The 20,010-nt window shown below is 31.0% G+C and overlaps 1 protein-coding gene across 1 annotated transcript in view; it reads left to right on the top strand.

Moving 5' to 3' along the window:
• LOC132184033 (ankyrin repeat-containing protein NPR4-like) overlaps positions 1 to 20,010 on the top strand; it is a 53,068-nt gene that overhangs the window by 12,039 nt on the left and 21,019 nt on the right. The window lies entirely within an intron of this gene.

The following is a 20,010-nucleotide window of genomic DNA, read 5'->3' as shown; positions in this document are numbered from 1 at the left end:
CAACCCTCGTGCACAGGGGTAATAGTGTACATGGCCTTATTATGAGAAAATGATACTATATTTTCAACGATGATATGCTATGATGATTTACAGAGATGATTTACAAAGATTATTTATAATAATGCATTATGATGATGATTTATAAAGATGATTTACAACGATGATCTATTACTAGATGTAATAGTATGTATATGTTACGGGAGATGCAACCGTACATACAGATATTATTATGGCTAGAATTATATTTATTTGCGAAAATGATTTTCAAAACTGAGAACAAGGAGTAAAACTATTTATGGTTGTGGATTTTACTTGCTGGGCCCCCTTTGGGCTCATTCAGTTTTATTTCTTGTTTTCAGGTAGAAAGGATGCTGGAATAGGAGGCCGGAATGGGGTGGGAATAATTATTAATTTTCAAAGTCTTTTCATATAAGTTATTGTAATGATATGATATTCCGCAACTAAAGTTTAATGTTTTCTAATTTCGCTTGTAATAAAATCTCTTGAATAATGTTTTATACATTTTTCGTATCCTTTAAAATCAAGTACTCTGATAGACCTTATAGATCTTTGCAATAACTTTTGTTGTAAAAGAAGAAAAGTGGCAAACTCAGCCTTAACGGGCTGGGGATGTTACATATATATATATATATTAAACTTTAAATTACAAAAATATTCCGACTAGGTTTCGACAGTGTCCTAATCGAGTCCTGACGATGTCTTAACCGAGTCCCGGTGAGGTTCTGGAGGTGTCCTAAGTGATTTCGAATTGTCATTTTAAGGAATAACCACTTTGGTGATTCGAAATCACCCTTCACATAATCAAGATAGATCATCATAACTGATGTGTTATAACCTTATCAAATGGAATGCCCAATTCCATTACTTACTGTAAACATTAACTTATAGATTGCAAGGTTTATGGTCTAAAATCTTTGTGTGATAATCTTATTACTCTCACTATAGACCCCGTTACGACCTAGTTGGGGAACTGTCGGGACATCGCCATTGTGACTCCGTTGTGATGCATATAGGACCTGATTAGGCCCCTGCTGGGACCCGGTCATGATATTAACGTAATTTACAGTTTAATATGATTGAATGAATAAATATATTTGTGATTTTCACTACGCGTTAAAGTCGAAAAATGTTTTTAAGAAATCATTTTTCAAGAAAATTATTTCGGCTAAAAATATTTTACGTCGAAAGAAACATAACATTAGATTATTATATTAATCATTTATAGTGGTGATATCATTCTAATATATATACATCTCTCATTTCATTTCTTAACATAATGATTTCCGACAAATAATCAAAACTCTCATTTCTTGGCCGACTACTACCTGTGATAATTAGAGTGTGTTCGGCAATCAACACTGCATTGTTTATGTTTAGTGAGAAAAAAATGAATATAATAATTAGTATAGAAAAGTAAAAAAGTAATATTGAAAAATGAAAAAAAAAATTGTAAACAATTTTTTTTATTTGAATAATAGTAAAAAGTAAATGATATAATATAAAAAGTGAATAATGTGATAGAAAAATGAAAATGTTTTGATGTTGATATCATGCATTCTACTACCTCATAAATTTTGAATATAACAGTATTTCCCAAAATTGATAAACTTAATAGGAGTAGTGATTTAGTGAACACTAGCGTGCATGAATAGTGTACACGCCGGTGTTATAATATTATAAAATATAATTAAAATAATATTTAAATAGTATATATATATAACACTGGCGTGCATACTGTTCATGCACGCCCATGTTTACTAAATCGCTACTCACTTAATAGCAATGGGGCCTTTTTTATTGATGTGCTATCCAGTCATCCTGCTGTTAGGTACATGAAATAGGAGATATGCATATATACATCTTAGGAGATTTTTAAGTAGTTTTTTCGACACATTAATTAATTCTCTGAAAATTAAGGGGTTCAAGCTCGAGTACACCACTTTATTAGGGTTAGGGCCATTTATGCATTTTGTTGATCCCCTCAAAATTACCAAACATATCTTCTACATTTCGTTTCAATTTCTTAGCAAATTACAATTTTAATATTAATTTCTTGTAATTTTTGCCAACATAATTTGAATTAAATTATTTTCTGCTAATTTATAGTTCATACTTCATAGCCGTCACAAAATAAATATATATTGTAATTAAGAGCTTCCTTTTTTCCAAGAGATAAAAAAGTGGTCCTTAAATTATGTCCCATTTCTGACAGTATGTGTTAAAGTTCTTTTCTCTTGTTTTTTATTTATTTTTAAATTAAAAAAAAAAAATTGAAGCTGTAACATCGTACATAGTCCTTTTTTTACTTGGTATTTAAAAAAAAAAAAATGTATTTTTCTTCATAAAAATGGTAATTATTTTATAAAAAAAATGATCATTTTTATGAAAAAAATACCATTTTTTTTTAAAAAAAAAAATATACCAAATAAAAAAAGGACTACGTACGATGTTATTGTTGCTTCATAATTTTTTTTTATCTTTTGTTTTTTTAAGACATGACCACATAAGAGAAAAGTTTGACCAAAGTTGTGCCTTTATCGTGCCTCAAAGTAAAAATACTGGTAATAAATATATTTTTGGTCCCAACCTTTTCGAGTTTCTACAAGAATGGGGTTGGCCATAAAGATTGGCCAAACCACTTATGGCTATTATTGGGGTGGTCCTCTACTCCGTCAATTTTTATTTTTTTATTTTTTTTTACCATTTTTTGGACAGTTAAACCATATCCACTTAGAGGATAGAGGTGGTGGCCAAACCACGACCAAGGGTATGAGAGTGGTTTAGCCAATACAATTTAATGCATTAACGGATTTTGTCAAATTTTTTAACTGTATAGACTACTTTATATTTTTTACTAGCTCTGAAAAATAATTCGACACTTTTTAAAACTAATGGAACTATTTGTCAAAACTTTAAACCATTGCGACAAAAATTGCATTTATCCCAAAATACTGGACTTTCCCTGCAAGGGCTCAATAAAAATTGAAGTCAAAGATGAACAGTTAAAATGTGGCATTTTAAATTTTAAATATTTAATTTAAAAATCATTGTTTTAAATTTTATGTTCAAGATTTTCTTGTAAGATATTCAATTTTAAGTAAGATTTAACATGTACTCATTTGATAGTAAGTGTAACATATAAATTAAAGGGTAAATATAGCTAAAGTCATTGGGTCAACACGCAAAATTTTTTATCTCCCTAAGTTTTTTTTTTTTCCGACAATATACTCCCGGAGTAAATCAAAATGCCAAAAAAATTCCTACGATCAAATTTTTTTAACTGCAGTTAAATTGGTTGAAACGCATCGTTTTGCTACTTCAGTATAATAATTTTTTATTAATTTAATTTAAAAAATTAAAAAAAATTTAATAAATTTTTTTTAAAAAAAAAAAATTGAAAGGGTGGCCAGGGCCACTATGGGGTGGCCGGAAGCCACCTAAGGGGTGGGCAAAACACCTTGCGGGTGGCCTGCAGGCCACCGAAAACCACCTAGGGGTGGCTCGCGACCACCCCTTGGCAAAACCCAAGGGGTGGCATCGGGCCACCCCTAACCACTCATGGGGTGGCTCGCAGGCCACCCCTAAACCCAAGGGATGACTCACAGCCACCCCTAGGTGGTTTGGGATGGCCCGTAGGTCACCCCCAGCCCCTGGGGTGGCCGGAAGCCACCCCAGGGTGGTTGGGGTGGCCAGGGTGGCTTTCGGCCGCTTCTTCAATTTTTTTTTTTTAAAAAATTTATTAGTTTTTATTTAATTTTTTAAATTAAATTAATAAAAATTTATTATGCTGGCGTGGCAAAACAGTCAGTTTCAAAGAATATAATCGCAGTTAAAAAAATTTGATGGTAGAAATTTTATTGAAATTTCGATTGACCAAGGAGTAAATTTTTGAATCAAAAAAACTTATGGAGATAAAAATTTTGGCATCTTAACCCAAGTACTTTAGATATATTTACCCTAAATTAAAATATCAATAAAATAAATAAATAAAGAAAGAGAGAACCAAGAAAGAAAATATTAAAAGTGACGAAAGAAAGGAGGAGAAAAAAGAAATATATATATAAAAAAAAGGTAGATCGTGCTTTAGTTTGAAATTTTTTGTATATTAAACGGTTGATCTATATATGCTTAATTTAAGAATATATAACGATCTTAAATATATAAAAAATATATATTCTTAAATTAAGCACGACGCGAGCCAAAACCGTTGGCCGTTGATAACTCGTCATGCATGAGGTTGTTGCCAACTCAGTTTAATAGATTAAGTTTGAAATTTCTTTTAACTCAGCTAAAAAGAAAGCTTTGTTCTGTTCACAAAACTCCAACCTTCAATTTGTAGACGATGGAAATTCAAAGTCCGTACGTCTCTCGCATGCAAACATAGATGGCAGATTTTACTTATGATACACCAGATCATTAACTATTACTAACTATTATTATTATTATTATTATTATTATTTTTTGACATGTCCACTCAAGAAAATGAGAAGATTCGAACTAGTGACTTCCGCTTTATGAGGCGTGGTTCACAGTTGATTGCGCTACCCCTTGGAAACTATTGCTAACTATTAATTAAGATCTCTTAAGTATCATGGTTAATATATATGTTATTGGCATTAGAGATTTCAAGTGAAATTAATATTGTGGATTCAAATTTGTTGGAATTTCGTGACCAAATTTCAAAGAATTTAGGCAGTGAATCGGAGAGGAAAGTGCAAATATGGGCTATACGAATAAGTAATAATATCCTGGTAACTTGTTCGAACACCACAAGATTCCTACACTTTTCTTTTATTTTCTGTCTAAATTATTTAAAATTCAGACAAAACCTCATCCGATATGGACAAAACATTTAAGGAGAATCCGGTCCAATTATTACATACCAAAGAATTGGAGGCAATTAAATGATAAAAGTAGCGAACTCTTCCTGAACTCATAAGTTAATTATAGTATAACTTGTAAAATCAATAAGCATATGTGGTTGAAGGCCCAAAAAATAAAAAAGAAAAAAAGAAAAAAAAGAGCATATATAAATCTTAGGAAGTTTTAGATCCCAAGGAAATCCCATAAAAGAGTAAACAAATGTTCATTAAATGAGCGGAGGGCAAATCAATTTTATTATTCTTCCTCACATGCACTCACATGAGTAACATGGATAAGGTAATTATTTGAAAAAAATAAAAAAAATAAAAATCATCATGACACGTCATAAATTTGTCTCGTAAAATTTAAAATGGGTATATGGAGTAGTGCTCTAGGGGATGACATATGTGCTCAAAGAGGAGTGATAGGTTACAAACAAATTTTACAGAAAAATTTTTATAAATTGATTTGGCACAATATGATTAAGTTTTTCAAAATTTGAACTTATCTTATATTCAATCATGTTGTGCCGCATCAGTTTGTAAAAGTTTTTCTATAAAATTTGTTTGTAAGCCTAACATTTCTCTTGCTCAAATAAGAGTAAATAAATTTCAGCTTAACTATTCAATTTTTTCTATTAAAAAGTATTTTTGTTCCAAACAATAAAATAACAAATATAAGGAACCGGAGAGAATCCAGCAGTGGCGGATTCCCCGCCTGCCCTTGGTAATTTTTTTTTTTTTTTTTACTTAAAAAAATATATATATTTTTATGCCCAAATTTTCTATTAGCCCCTATAAAATAAACCCAAATTTCATATCCTTGACACTTTAGCCCCTATAAAACTCAGCCTAGCCTAAATTTCAGCCAAAAAACGAGACTAAACTGAAAGAGAGGGTGTTTTACACTACTTTTTATCTACTTGGCTACCACAAAAATTTTCTTTTGTGCTTGTTCATCGCTGCTGGCTGCTACGACACTATAAGATTCTATTATGTGAAGCTTGTGATGAAAGTTCTCTTGTCTGAATAATGAGCCGTCTTCCACGGACCGTAACTTCATTATATTTTGTTATTTTATTTATGCTCCTATTAAGATAAATTCTTAGATCTGCCACTCAATCCATATTCTCGAAACTTCGGAGTTGGAGTTGATGTATATTACCTTTTTTTATGGCAAACTGGATTCAACATCTCTACTTTTGTTTTCTTAGGGGTTTAGGGAAATTTTTGCACCAATTACACCTTCCTTTGGTACAAATTGGGTTTTGATTTTCGGTCATGTTTAGAGCTTTGAAGGGTTCCAATAAATATGATGATTAATATATATAAGCTCTAGCTTACTAGTTACTACTACAAGGTCGATCTTAGTAAAACTTAAAATCACACTTTGAATTTTGAGAAAATTACATTTTTCGCCATATTTAGTGAGAGAAAGAGGCTTTAAAAAACTGCTGAAAAAATGCTTTAAGCGCTGACCAGGTGAGTGCAGTATGCAGACAAGCATATATTCAACCGCATATATTACAAATTTGTAATTGTAAATTGTGCTAACGGTAACATTGAATTCTCTGGCTTGTATGATTATGACACCAACTTTTCAGAAGCACCTAAAAATACCAATCATTCATTCCACTTTTTTATTTTTTCAACATTTTCTTATTTTTTAAATCACATCAATCATTTTTTTTATTATTATTTAAATAAAAAATTACTACAAAATAAAATTTTTTCATTTTTTCATACCTAAAATTCTTACTTTTTTATTTTTTTCTTAAATAAAAAATTTTTATTTTGTTTTCACATCAATCAATTTTTATTACAGTATCAAATTAAAATCGAAATAAAATCATTTACCAAACCAACTCTATGACAGCTGCTCATACAAATCGTTACAGATGATGAGACTCACTGTTTGCTATGGACTCATCACATGCTCACATAAAAAAGAAAGAAAGAAAAAAAAATAATAATAAACGACCTTTCTTTTATTGCGGCCTACAAGATAAGGTTCATCATAAAAAAGAGAGGGAGTGTCGGTTCGTTTACGAGTTTTTTTTTTTTTTTTTTTTTTCGACCAAGATTGGGGAAGGGAGGAGGGAATTAGCTTTATGAGATCTTTATTAATGATTATTTTAAGCTTAGTTTAAAGAACCATTGAACAAAAAAGTTCGTCAACTTCCACACGTACATTGTATAATTGAAACCATTGAACAAAAGTATTAAGTACCTCCTATATTTTTCTCGTGTGACAATCGACAATACAACCTCAAGCTTTGCTACCATTATTAGAATTCACAGCAACGTGAACTAAAAAAAAATATCGAGAAAGAAAAAGAAGAATCAAAAATTAAGACACAAGAATTTAATTTAGTTTGGGAAAGATTGCCAACATCGTCAACTTCTTAGCTCTCTGGGACATTGCTGATAGCTTACAATATATCAACAAAGAAGAAAGAAAAATATCAACAAAAAAGCAGCAAGAAAAATACCACTATGCATCATAGCAAATAACTCATTATCAACTACGACCTTTAACATGCATTAGTTGCCGCCGATAACCTTCGTCGACGAATCAACAACGACGATCTATTAATGACAAATCGATCTTTTATACTTTTAAGTGATAACTTGTAGTTATCATTTGGGCAGCTATTAACTTTGTGTTTGAAAGCATTCTTGATTCTTCTTCCCTTTTATCTCCTGTATAACTCTTGCCTTTTGTTTCTATTTTCTGAGTGAGAGAGAGAGAGAGAGTGTGAGAAAATAAAAATAAAAATAAGTGACAACTTGTGATCCTCACTGAAATCCAAGTTTCTTGCAGTGATGACAACTTCACCATGATCCACCCATCATCGCATGTGCAGGCAGGTTCGAGCTTGCAACTAATGGATAGTAATAAAAGATAGAGGATTATGTAAATGGACTACCTACCATTCTAGATGGATATTTATGCAGAAAAAAAGACCAAAATAAATTAATTTCTTTATAGTAAATCCTAGTTTCCTTAGGAAAGGATTATGTTTGCCTATAAAAAAATTAATTTCTTGTAATTTTTGGCAACGTAATTTGCATTGAGGGTCTTTTCTTTTAATTTGCCAACAAAACGGGCCGTTACTGTAGCTAAAACGGTACTGTTCCAGCTACAGTAACGGTTAGAAAATAGTACACTAGATCTGAAAAGTAATCCCTTTTTCTTCGACAAAAATCACATTCCCTCTCTTCCCAATAACCCTGCAGTAAAACAAACTCATCTAACCTAACAACTCCTTAACTCCACAAACCCATCTGGGAGAGGCCAGGAAGAAGAAGCTTAAATTTTTTTTTTTTTCGTTGAAAATAAGTGGAGTTAGGGAGTGGTTAGGCTAGATGGGTTTATTTTATTGCAGAGTTATTAGAAAGAGAGAAAAATGTAATTTTTGTCGAAGAGAAGGAGATTAGTCTTTAAATTTAGTATACTATTTTTTAACCGTTACTACCATTTCAGGTACGGTAACAACCTGTTCTAATAGCAAACACACCCTATTATGGATAGCCATCACAGCCCCCTTGTCCTTCTCTCTTACTTTTTTTTGGGTAAAAAACAGAGAGAGAAAGAAAAAAAAAAAAAAAAGACTGATTGAGACTTAACGGCAAATGGCAATTGGCCGAAGTTGCAGTATTATTAATGCGTTTTTGTCTGTCCTAATTAATTTATTTCCAATTCGTACATTATGTCAGTGTTTAGAGTAAAAACGCAGGCATTTTTTAGCAAAGACATTGACCCCCTTTTTTTTTTTTGGGTAAAAATTTTGCTGAAATTTTGGCTTCCTCTTCGCACAATGAGAATAGCGGTGCAACGACCTCTAATACTTAAGTTAATATAAGAATTAAGAAGTAAATTAGCCAAATACATTGATATATAAAGTGAGATTTGGCTTGGGCGTTGTTAAAAAAACCTACTTTCTAAAATCTAAAATTGAAGAGGAAAGAGAATAACTCTATTTGGGAGAAAATAAAAGAAATTACACTTTTATGAATGGTTGAGAGTAGATGTGGCTAGGGACGGAGCCAGCCTTGAGAATGGGCAGGGGCCATGGCTGAAAAAATTTAATAGGCAGGGGCCCATTAATAAAAAAATAAAAAAATAAATTAACCATAAAAAAATTATTTTTACTTAAAAAAAAAAAAAAAATTTGTCATTTGGGGGGCCCTAGCCCCTGCTAGTCCCCCCTTCCTCCGTCCCTGGATGTGGCTATTGTACGTATGGGCAGATGTATATATATATATATATATGAGCAAGAGAAATGCTACAGATTCAGACAGATTTTTCCAAATAACCAAAAGTGTGGTGAGTAAAATTTGATGAGACTGATAAAAATGTTTTAGCATTCGACCGGCCCACCAGCGACTCAACCACTAGCAGATGAGAGCGCCGCCCACCATCTTCACCACCGGACGCCACCGGCCACCTGCAACCCATCATCTGTAAGAAGCAACCTCACCCTCAAGTCCTGCAACTCCATCTAAACGTAATGATTCCTAGAACACCGATTCACCTCAATTACGAAGATGACTGCGGTAGAAGATGAAAGTCCAAATTTCCATACAAAAAACAGCATTTACTATATCAAGCTGAAAAACGAATTACGTAAAAAATATTTTTCAATCTTCACAATCCACAAATCCATTCTCGTGAGACCATATTCTCTTAAGATTCCAAAAGAAAGTTTCACTTCCAACTAATGATGTACATCTCTCGAAGAACGCACATTCCACATCTGTCAAAAACTGTTCTAAGATTGATAATTTTTCATAAAAGTTTATATATATATTGTGATCATGGGGGAATTCAAATGAAGAGAGGCGGCTATTAAGGCATTTTGACAATTTAAGTGAAAATGATTAAATTTATTTTGAGTAAATAAAATTTTGATTACATTTGCTAATTATTTTAGCAAATTAGTACTAACTTTTATCTTAAACCCCTTTTCTTTTTTATGTTATTAATTCGTAATATATACGAATTATCTTGTTTGTTCTTTTTATTTGTTCTCGTTTACAATTGATGTTGTTTTTACATGTCACTTGAACATGTAATTTTCACCATTTACAGCCCTTCCGCATAAATGAATATTGTGATTATTTACGGTATATACACTCCAATATTGTATGCTTACAACTTATTTTAAACTAATAATTTCTTCCAAAATATTGTTTTAATGGTGGCTACGATCTAATATGTTATGAATATTGGATGATAATCTTCACTTATACTTTTACATTACTTTTTCCAATATTTGCAAGGAGTCGCATATTAAATGTGTTAAAAACTCTTGTAAAACTTATGGTCATAGGCAAAGACATTACTTAAATGAAAAATTATTTAACTGGAATATTATCATATTTTTAAAAGCTACAATTCTTACATAATTAATTTTTAATAAGTATGTTAAGAATAATTCAACGTACCAACTATTCAAGCTATTCAATGACGTACGATATTGATAAAGTATTTATTCTTAGTAAATAATTTTTGTATTTGACATCCAAATAAGAGAATTTCAGAGTATAAGTTAAAATTTGATGGCTACGAAATGTATCAAAAAACTTATGTAGGTGATAATAGAGTTGATTATTCTTATAATAATAATCGAAGCATGGAGATGACTATACCCTTTTCTCTCCTGATCCTACTTTACTTCCTAGCAGCTTTCATGCCTTGGAATTTGTAAAGAGCTATAATCATCAATGGCACCTACGTACACTGAATCAATGGCACCTACGTACTCTGAAGGGTATAATTGATGACTTGGGAGTACAGCTGTGGATTTACCATCATTTCGTTTTTAAGGAGTAATTGTAGGATGGCCAAAAACAAAATCAAAAAAGAGTTTTCCATTGGCCTTTATATATATATATATATATATATATATATATATAACACTGACACGTTGTTCATATACGTCGATATTCACTAAATCACTACTCACTTAATAGCAAATGGGGCCATTTTTGTTGATGTGCTGTCCTATCATCCTGCAACCTGCTGTTAGGTACATGAAATAAGTGATAGGCATATGTACATCTTAAGACATTTCTGAGTAGTTTTTTCGACACATTAATTAATTCTCTGAAAATTAAGGGGTCCAAGCTCGAGTACACCACTTTATTAGGGTCAGGGCCATTTGTGCATCTTGTAGGTCCCCTCAAAATTACCAAACATATCTTCTTCATTTAGTTTCAATTTCTTTGCAAATTGCAATTTTAATATTAATTTCTTGTAATTTTTGCCAACATAGTTTGAATTAAGTTATTTTCTGCTAATATATAGTTCATACTTCATAGCCGTCACAAAATAAATAGATATTGCAAGAGCTTCCATTTTTCCAAGAACTCCCCAAGTTTAGAAATTCTAAATCTAATTCTAGTCAATGCCAAACGTACGTAGCCGCAGTGTGAATCAGCTTTTCGTCTTCCATTTTTCCTGGCAAATCGTGACTACACTGGATTATCTCAAAATCGACTGAATTAATTACAAGTAGGGCCATTATTATTAATGTGTTGTGATTCGCATATAAAAAACAGAAGGGGTCCTTAAATTATGTCCCATTTCTTAAAGTATGTGTTAAAGTTTGTTTGTTTTTGTTTTTGTTTTTGTTTTTTTTTTTTGTATTTTATGTTTTAAAAAAACGAAATTAAAAAAAAAAAAAAAAAAAATTTCAAGCAGTAACATCGTAGATGGTCCTTTTTTTATTTCATATTTTTTTTTAAACAAAAAAAAAATGGTATTTTTCTTCATAAAAATGGTCATTATTTTATTAAAAAAAAATGACAATTTTTATGGAAAAAAATACCAAATAAAAAAAGGACTATGTATGATGTTATTGTTGCTTTATAATTTTTTTTTTTTTTTTTTAAAAAAAATGATCACATAAGAGAAAAGTTTAGCCAAAACTGTGTCAAAAAGTTGTGACTTTATCGTGCTTCAAAGTAAAAATACTGGTAATAAATATATTTTTGGTCCCAACCTTTTTCGAGTTTCTACAAGAATCGGGTTGGCCATAAGTAGTGGCCAAACCACTTATGGCTATTGGGGTGGTTCTGCAACTCCGTCAATTTTTTTTTTTTTTTTTTTTTTACCATTTTTTGGACAATTAAACCATATCCACTGGGCATGGGAGTGGTTTGGCCATCCTACTAGAGGGGGTGGCCAAACCACGCCCAAGAGTATGAGAGTGGTTTAGCCACAACAATTTAATGCATTAACGGATTTTGTCAAATTTTTTAACTATATAGACTACTTTATATTTTTTACTTGCCCTAAAAAATAATTAGACACTTTTTAAAACTAATGGAACTATTTATCAAAACTTTAAATCATTGCGACAAAAATTACATTTATCACAAAATACTGGACTTTCCCTGCAAGGGTTCAATAAAAATTGAGGTCAAAGATGAACAGTTAAAATGTGGCATTTTAAATTTTAAATTTTAAGTTCAAGATTTTCTTGTAAGATATTCAATTTTAAGTAAGATTTAACATGTACTCATTTGATAGTAAGTGTAACATATAAATTAAAGGGTAAATATATCTAAAGTCTTTGGGTCAACATGCCAAAATTTTGATCTCTCTAAGTTTTTTTTTGGATAATTTACTTCCTAGGTTAATCGAAATGCCAAGAAAATTTCTACCGTCAAATTTTTTTAACTGCCGTTAGATTGGTTGAAACGCATCGTTTTCCCACGTAAGTATCATAATTTTTTATTAATTTAATTTAAAAAAAATTTTTTTAAAAAAATTGAAGGGGCGTCCGTAAGCCACCCCTGGCCACCCCAATAATATGGGGTGGTAGGATGCTCCACCGAGGGTGGGCAAACCACCCACAGGTTAGCTGACCACCCAAAAGCACCTAGGGTGGCTGTGAGCCACCTGTCGCGAACCACCAAAGCCACCCATGGGATGGCTCATGGCCACCCCTTGGATGGTTAGGGGTGGCTCGCGGCTACCCAAACACCCCTAAACCTAAGGGGTGGCTCGCGGCCACGGCTAGGTGGTTTGGGGTAGCTTTAAATTTAATTTTTTTTAAATTAATTTAATAAAAAATTATTATACTAACGTGGTAAAACGGTGCGTTTCAAAGAAAATAACAGCATTTAAAAAAACTTGACGATAGGGATTTTTTGAAATTTCGATTGATCCAGATAGCAAATTTTCAAAAAAAAAAAAAAACTTAGGGAGATAAAAATTTTGGCGTGTTGACCCAAGGACTTTAAATATATTTACCCTAAATTAAAATATCAATAAAATAAATAAATAAAGAATGATAGAACCAAGAAGGAAAATATTAAAAGTGACTAAAGAAAAGAAGAGAAAAAAGAAATATATATAAAGGTAGATCCTGCTTTAGTTTTGAGAAATTTTTATATATTTAGCAGATTAGATCTATATATACTTAATTTAAGAATATATAAAATTAAGCACAACACGAGCCAAAACTTTGGGCCGTTGATAACTCATCAACCGCTGATAGGAATGCTCTAGCATTCAACCGGCGCACCAGCGACTCCACCACTGGCAGATGAGAGCGCCGCCCACCATCTTCACCACCGGACGCCACCGGCCACCTGCAACCCATCATCTGTAAGAAGCAACCTCACCCTCAAGTCCTGCAACTCCATCTAAACGTAATGATTCCTAGAAGACCGGTTCACCTCAATTACGATGATGACTGCAGTAGAAGAGGAAAGTCATAATTTCCATACAAAAAACAGCATTCACAATATCAAGCTGATCGAAAAATGAATCACGTAAAAAATATTCGTCAATCTTCACAATCCACAAATCCATTCCCGTGAGACCATATTCTCTTAAGATTCCAAAAGAAAGTTTCACTTCCAACTAATGATGTACATCTCCGGAAGAGCGCGCACCCACACTGTGTCGAAAACTGTTCTAACATTGCTACTTTTTCATAAAAGATTATATATATATATATATATATATATATATATTGTGATCATGGGAGAATTCAAATGAAGAGAGGCTATTAAGGCATTTTGACAATTTAAGTGATTAAATTTATTTTGAGTAAATAAAATTTTGATTACTTTTGGTAATTATTTTAGCTAATTACTACTAACTTTTATCTTAAACCCCTTTTCTTTTTTATGTTATTAATTCATAATGATTACTTTTGCTAATTATTTTAGCTAATTACTACTAACTTTTATCTTAAACCCCTTTTCTTTTTTATGTTATTAATTCGTAATATATACGAATTATCTTGTTTGTTCTTTTTATTTGTTCTCGTTTACAATTGATGTTGTTTTTACATGTCACTTGAACATGTAATTTTCACCATTTACAGCCCTTCCGCATAAATGAATATTGTGATTATTTACGGTATATACACTCCAATATTGTATGCCTATAACTTATTTTAAACTAATAATTTCTTCCAAAATATTGTTTTAATGGTGGCTACGATCTAATATGTTATGAATATTGGATGATAATCTTCACTTATACTTTTACATTACTTTTTCCAATATTTGCAAGGAGTCGCATATTAAATGTGTTAAAAACTCTTGTAAAACTTATGGTCATAGGCAAAGACATTACTTAAATGAAAAATTATTTAACTGGAATATTATCATATTTTTAAAAGCTACAATTCTTACATAATTAATTTTTAATAAGTATGTTAAGAATAATTCAACGTACCAACTATTCAAGCTATTCAACGACGTAAGATATTGATAAAGTATTTATTCTTAGTAAATAATTTTTGTATTTGACATCCAAATAAGAGAATTTCAGAGTATAAGTTAAAATTTGATGGCTACGAAATGTATCAAAAAACTTATGTTGGTGATAATAGAGTTGATTATTCTTATAATAATAATCGAAGCATGGAGATGACTATACCCTTTTCTCTCCTGATGCTACTTTACTTCCTAGCAGCTTTCATGCCTTAGAATTTGTAAAGAGCTATAATCATCAATGGCACCTACGTACTCTGAAGGGTATAATTGATGACTTGGGAGTACAGCTGTGGATTTACCATCATTTCGTTTTTAAGGGAGTAATTGTAGGATGGCCAAAAACAAAATCAAAAAAGAGTTTGGCACGATGTTCATGTACGTCAATGTTCACTAAATCACTACTCACTTAATAGCAAATGGGGCCATTCTTATTGATGTGTTGTCCTGTCATCTGCAACCTGCTATTAGGTACATAAAATAGGTAATAGGCATATGTACATCTTAGGACATTTCTGAATAGCTTTTTCGACACATTTTTGAATGGCCAAAAACAAAAAGTGGTCTTTAAATTATGTCCCATTTCTGACAGTATGTGTTAAAGTTCTTTTCTCTTGTTTTTTATTTTTATTTTTTTTAAAAAAAAAAATTGAAGCAGTAACATCATACTTAGTTCTTTTTTTATTTGGTATTTTTTTTTTAAAAAAAATGATATATATATATATATATATATATATATATATATATATATATAATGGTCATTATTTTATAAAAAAAAATGATCATTTTTATGAAGAAAAATACCATTTTTTTTTAAAAAAAAAACAAATAAAAAAAGGACTACGTACGATGTTATTTTTGCTTCATAATTTTTTTTTTAATTTTTTGTTTTTTTTTAAGAAATAACCACATAAGATAAAAGTTTGACTAAAGTTGTGCCAAAAAATTGTGCCTTAAAGTAAAAATACTGGTAATAAATATATTTTTGGTCCCAACCTTTTTGAGTTTCTACAAGAATCGGGTTGCCCATAAGGATTGGCCAAACCACTCATGGCTATTGGGGTGGTTCTGCTACTCCGTCATTTTTTTTTTTTTTTTTTTTTTACCATTTTTTGGACAATTAAACCATATCCACTGGGCATGGGAGTGGTTTGGCCATCCTACTAGAGGGGGTGGCCAAACCACGCCCAAGAGTATGAGAGTGGTTTAGCCACAACAATTTAATGCATTAACGGATTTTGTCAAATTTTTTAACTATATAGACTACTTTATATTTTTTACTTGCCCTAAAAAATAATTAGACACTTTTTAAAACTAATGGAACTATTTATCAAAACTTTAAATCATTGCGACAAAAATTACATTTATCACAAAATACTGGACTTTCCCTGCAAGGGTTCAATAAAAATTGAGGTCAAAGATGAACAGTTAAAATGTGGCATTTTAAATTTTAAATTTTAAGTTCAAGATTTTCTTGTAAGATATTCAATTTTAAGTAAGATTTAACATGTACTCATTTGATAGTAAGTGTAACATATAAATTAAAGGGTAAATATATCTAAAGTCATTGGGTCAACACACAAAATTTTTTATCTCCCTAAGTTTTTTTTTCGACAATTTACTCCATGGGTTAATCGAAAAGCCAAGAAAATCTCTACCATCAAATTTTTTAAATTGCAGTTAGATAGATTGAAATGCACCGTTTTACCACGTCAGTATAATAATTTTTTATTAATTTAATTTAAAAAATTAAAAAAAGAAAAATTGAAGGGTTGACCGGAGCCACCCCTAGCCACTCCAACCACTATGGGGTGGGTTGGGCAAACCACCCTGGGGGTGGCCTGTGGGCCACCGAAAACCATCTAGGGGTGGCTCACAGTTAGGGCTAAGGGGTGGCTGCGAGCCACCCCTAAACCCAAGGGGTGGCTCAGGGTGGCCAGGGGGGCTTTCGGCCGCCCCTTCAATTTTTTATTAGTTTTTATTTAATTTTTTAAATTAAATTAAGAAAAAATTATTATGCTGATGTGACAAACAATGTGTTTCAAAGAATATAACCACAATTAAAAAAATTTGATGGTAGAGACTTTATTGAAATTTCGATTGACTTAGGGAGTAAATTTTTGAATAAAAAAAACTAAGGGAGATAAAAATTTTGGCATATTGACCAAAGAACTTTAGATATATTTACCCTAAATTAAAATATCAATAAAATAAATAAATAAAGAATGAGAGAACCAAGAAGGAAAATATTAAAAGTGACGAAAGAAAGGAGGAGAAAAAAGAAATATATATATTAAAAAAAAAAAGAAGGTAGATCGTGCTTTAGTTTGAAATTTTTTATATATTAAACGGTTGATCTATATATGCTTAATTTAAGAATATATAACGATCTTAAATATATAAAAAAATACATATTCTTAAATTAAGCACAACACGAGCCAAAACCGTTGGCCGTTGATATTTGATAACTCGTCATGCATGAGGTTGTTGCCAACTCAGTTTAATAGATTGGGTTTGAAATTTCTTTTAACTCAGCTTAAAAGAAAGCTTTGTTTTGTTCTCAAAACTCCAACCTTCAATTTGTAGATGTTGGAAGTTCAAAGTCCGTACGTCTCTCGCATGCAAACATAGATGGCAGATTTTACTTATGATATACCAAATAATTAACTATTACTGACTATTATTATTATTATTATTATTATTATTTTTGACATGTCTACTAAAGGGAAGGGGAAGGATTCGAACTAGTAAACCCTGCTTCATGAGACGTGGTTCACAACTGTTTGCGCTACCCTTTGAAGACTATTACTAACTATTAATTAAGGTCTCTTAAGTATCATGGTTAATATATATGTTTTCGGCATAGGAGATTTCGAGTGAAATTAATATTGTGGATTCAAATTTGTTGGAATTTCGTGACCAAATTTCAAAGAATTTAGGCAGTGAATCAGAGAGAAAAGTGCAAATATGGGATATACGAATAAGTAATAATATCCTGGTAACTTGTTCGAACACCACAAGATTTCTACATTTTTCTTTTATTTTCTGTCTAAATTATTTAAAATTCAGCAAAACCTCATCCGATATGGACAAACCATTTAAGGAGAATCCGGTCCAATTATTACATACCAAAGAATTGGAGGCAATTCAATGATAAAAGTAACAACTCTTCCTGAACTCATAAGTTAATTATAGTATAACATGTAAAATCAATAAACATATGCGGTTGAAGGCCCAAAAAAAAAAAATAATAATAATAATAATAATAATAATAATAATAAAAAAGAGCATATATAAATCGTAGGAAGTTTTAGATCCAAGGAAATCCCATAAAAGAGTAAACAAATGTTCATTAAATGAGCGGAGGACAAATCAATTTTATTATTCTTCCTCACCATGCACTCACAAGAGTGACATTGATAAGGTAATTATTTGAAAAAAAAAAAAAAAAAAAAAAAATCGTCATGACACGTCATAAATTTGTCTCGTAAAATTTAAAATGGGTATATGGAGTAGTGCTCTAGGGGATGATATATTTGCTCAGAGAAAAGTGGTAGGTTATAAACAAATTTTACAGAAAATTTTTTACAAATTAATGTGACAGATTAAGTTTTTCAAAATTCGAACTTATCTTATATTCAATCATGTTGTGCCACATTAGTTTATAAAAATTTTTCTGTAAAATTTATTTGTAAGCCGAGCATTCCTCTTGCTCAAATAAAAGTAAATAAATTTCAGTGTAACTATTCATTTTTTATATTTAAAAAGTATTTTTGTTCCAAACAATAACATAACAAATACAAGGAATAGGAGAGAATCCAGCAGTGGCGGATTCCCAACCCACGCCTAGTAATTTTTTTTTTTAACCTTTTTTTTTAAAAAAAATATTTTTATGTCCAAATTTTCTATTTAATTACCCCTATAAAATAAGTCCAAATTTCATATCCTTGACACTTTAGCCCTTGTAAAACTCAGCCTAGCCTAAATTTCAGCCAAAAAACGAGAGTAAACTGAAAGAGGGTGTTTTACACTACTTTTTACCTACTAGGCTACCGTAAAATTTTTCTTTTGTGATTGTTCATCGTTGCTAGCTGCTATGACACCATAAGATTCTATTATGTAAAGCCTATGATGAAAGTTCTCTTGTCTGAACAATGAGCTGTCTTCTGCAGGCCGTAACTTCATTATATTTTATTATTTTATTTATTCCCCTATTATGATAAATTCTTAGATCCGCCACTCAATCTAGGTTCTTGTAACTTCAGAGTAGGAGTTGATGTATATTACCTGCCTTTTTTTATGGCAAACTGGATTCAACATCTCTACTTTTGTTTTCTTAGGGGTTTAGGGAAATTTTTGCATCAATTACACCTTCCTTAAGTACAAATTGGGTTTTGATTTTCGGTCATGTTTAGAGCTTTGAAGGGTTCCAATAAATATGATGATTAATATATATAAGCTCTAGCTTACTAGTTACTACTACAAGGTCGATCTTAGTAAAAATTAAAATCACACTTTGAATTTTGAGAAAATTACATATTTCGCTATATTTAGTGAGAGAAAGAGGCTTTAGAAAACTGCTGAAAAAATGCTTTTTAAGGGCTGACCAGGTGAGTGCAGTATGCAGACAAGCATATATAGTTATTCAACTATATATATATATATATATTACAAATTTGTAATTGTAAATTGTGCTAATGGTAACATTGAATTCTCTTACTTGTATGTTTATGACACCAACTTTTCTGAAGGACCTAAAAATATCAATCATTCATTCCACTTTTTTTTTTTTTTTTTCAACATTCTCTTATTTTTTACATCACATCAATTATTTTTTTATTATTATTCAAATAAAAGAATCACTAAAAAACAATTTTTTTTTTTCATTTTTCCATACCAAATATTCTTACTTTTTTACATTTTTTTTTAATTTTAAAAAAAATTCTTAATTTTTTTCACATCAATCAATTTTTGCTACAGTATCGAGCCAAAACCGAAACGAAATCGTTTATCAAACCAACCCTATGATAGCTCGTAAAATCATTCCAGATGGAGAGACTCACCGTTTGCGATGGACTCATCACATGCTCACATAAAAAAGAAAGAAAGAAAATAAATAAATAAATAAACAACCTTTCTTTTATTGCAGCCTACACGATAAGGTTCATCATAAAAAAGAGAGGGAGTGTCGGTTCGTTTAAGAGTTTTTTTTTTTTTTTTTTCGACCAAGATTGGGGAAGGGAGGAGGGAATTAGCTTTATGAGATCTTTATTAATGATTATTTTAAGCTTAGTTTAAAGAACCATTGAACAAAAAAGTTCGTCAACTTCCACACGTACATTGTATAATTGAAACCATTGAACAAAAGTATTAAGTACCTCCT

The sequence above is a fragment of the Corylus avellana genome, chromosome ca1, assembly GCF_901000735.1.
Source record: "Corylus avellana chromosome ca1, CavTom2PMs-1.0".
NCBI classification, from domain to species: domain Eukaryota; kingdom Viridiplantae; phylum Streptophyta; class Magnoliopsida; order Fagales; family Betulaceae; genus Corylus; species Corylus avellana.
This window is presented reverse-complemented; position numbering and strand designations above follow the sequence as displayed.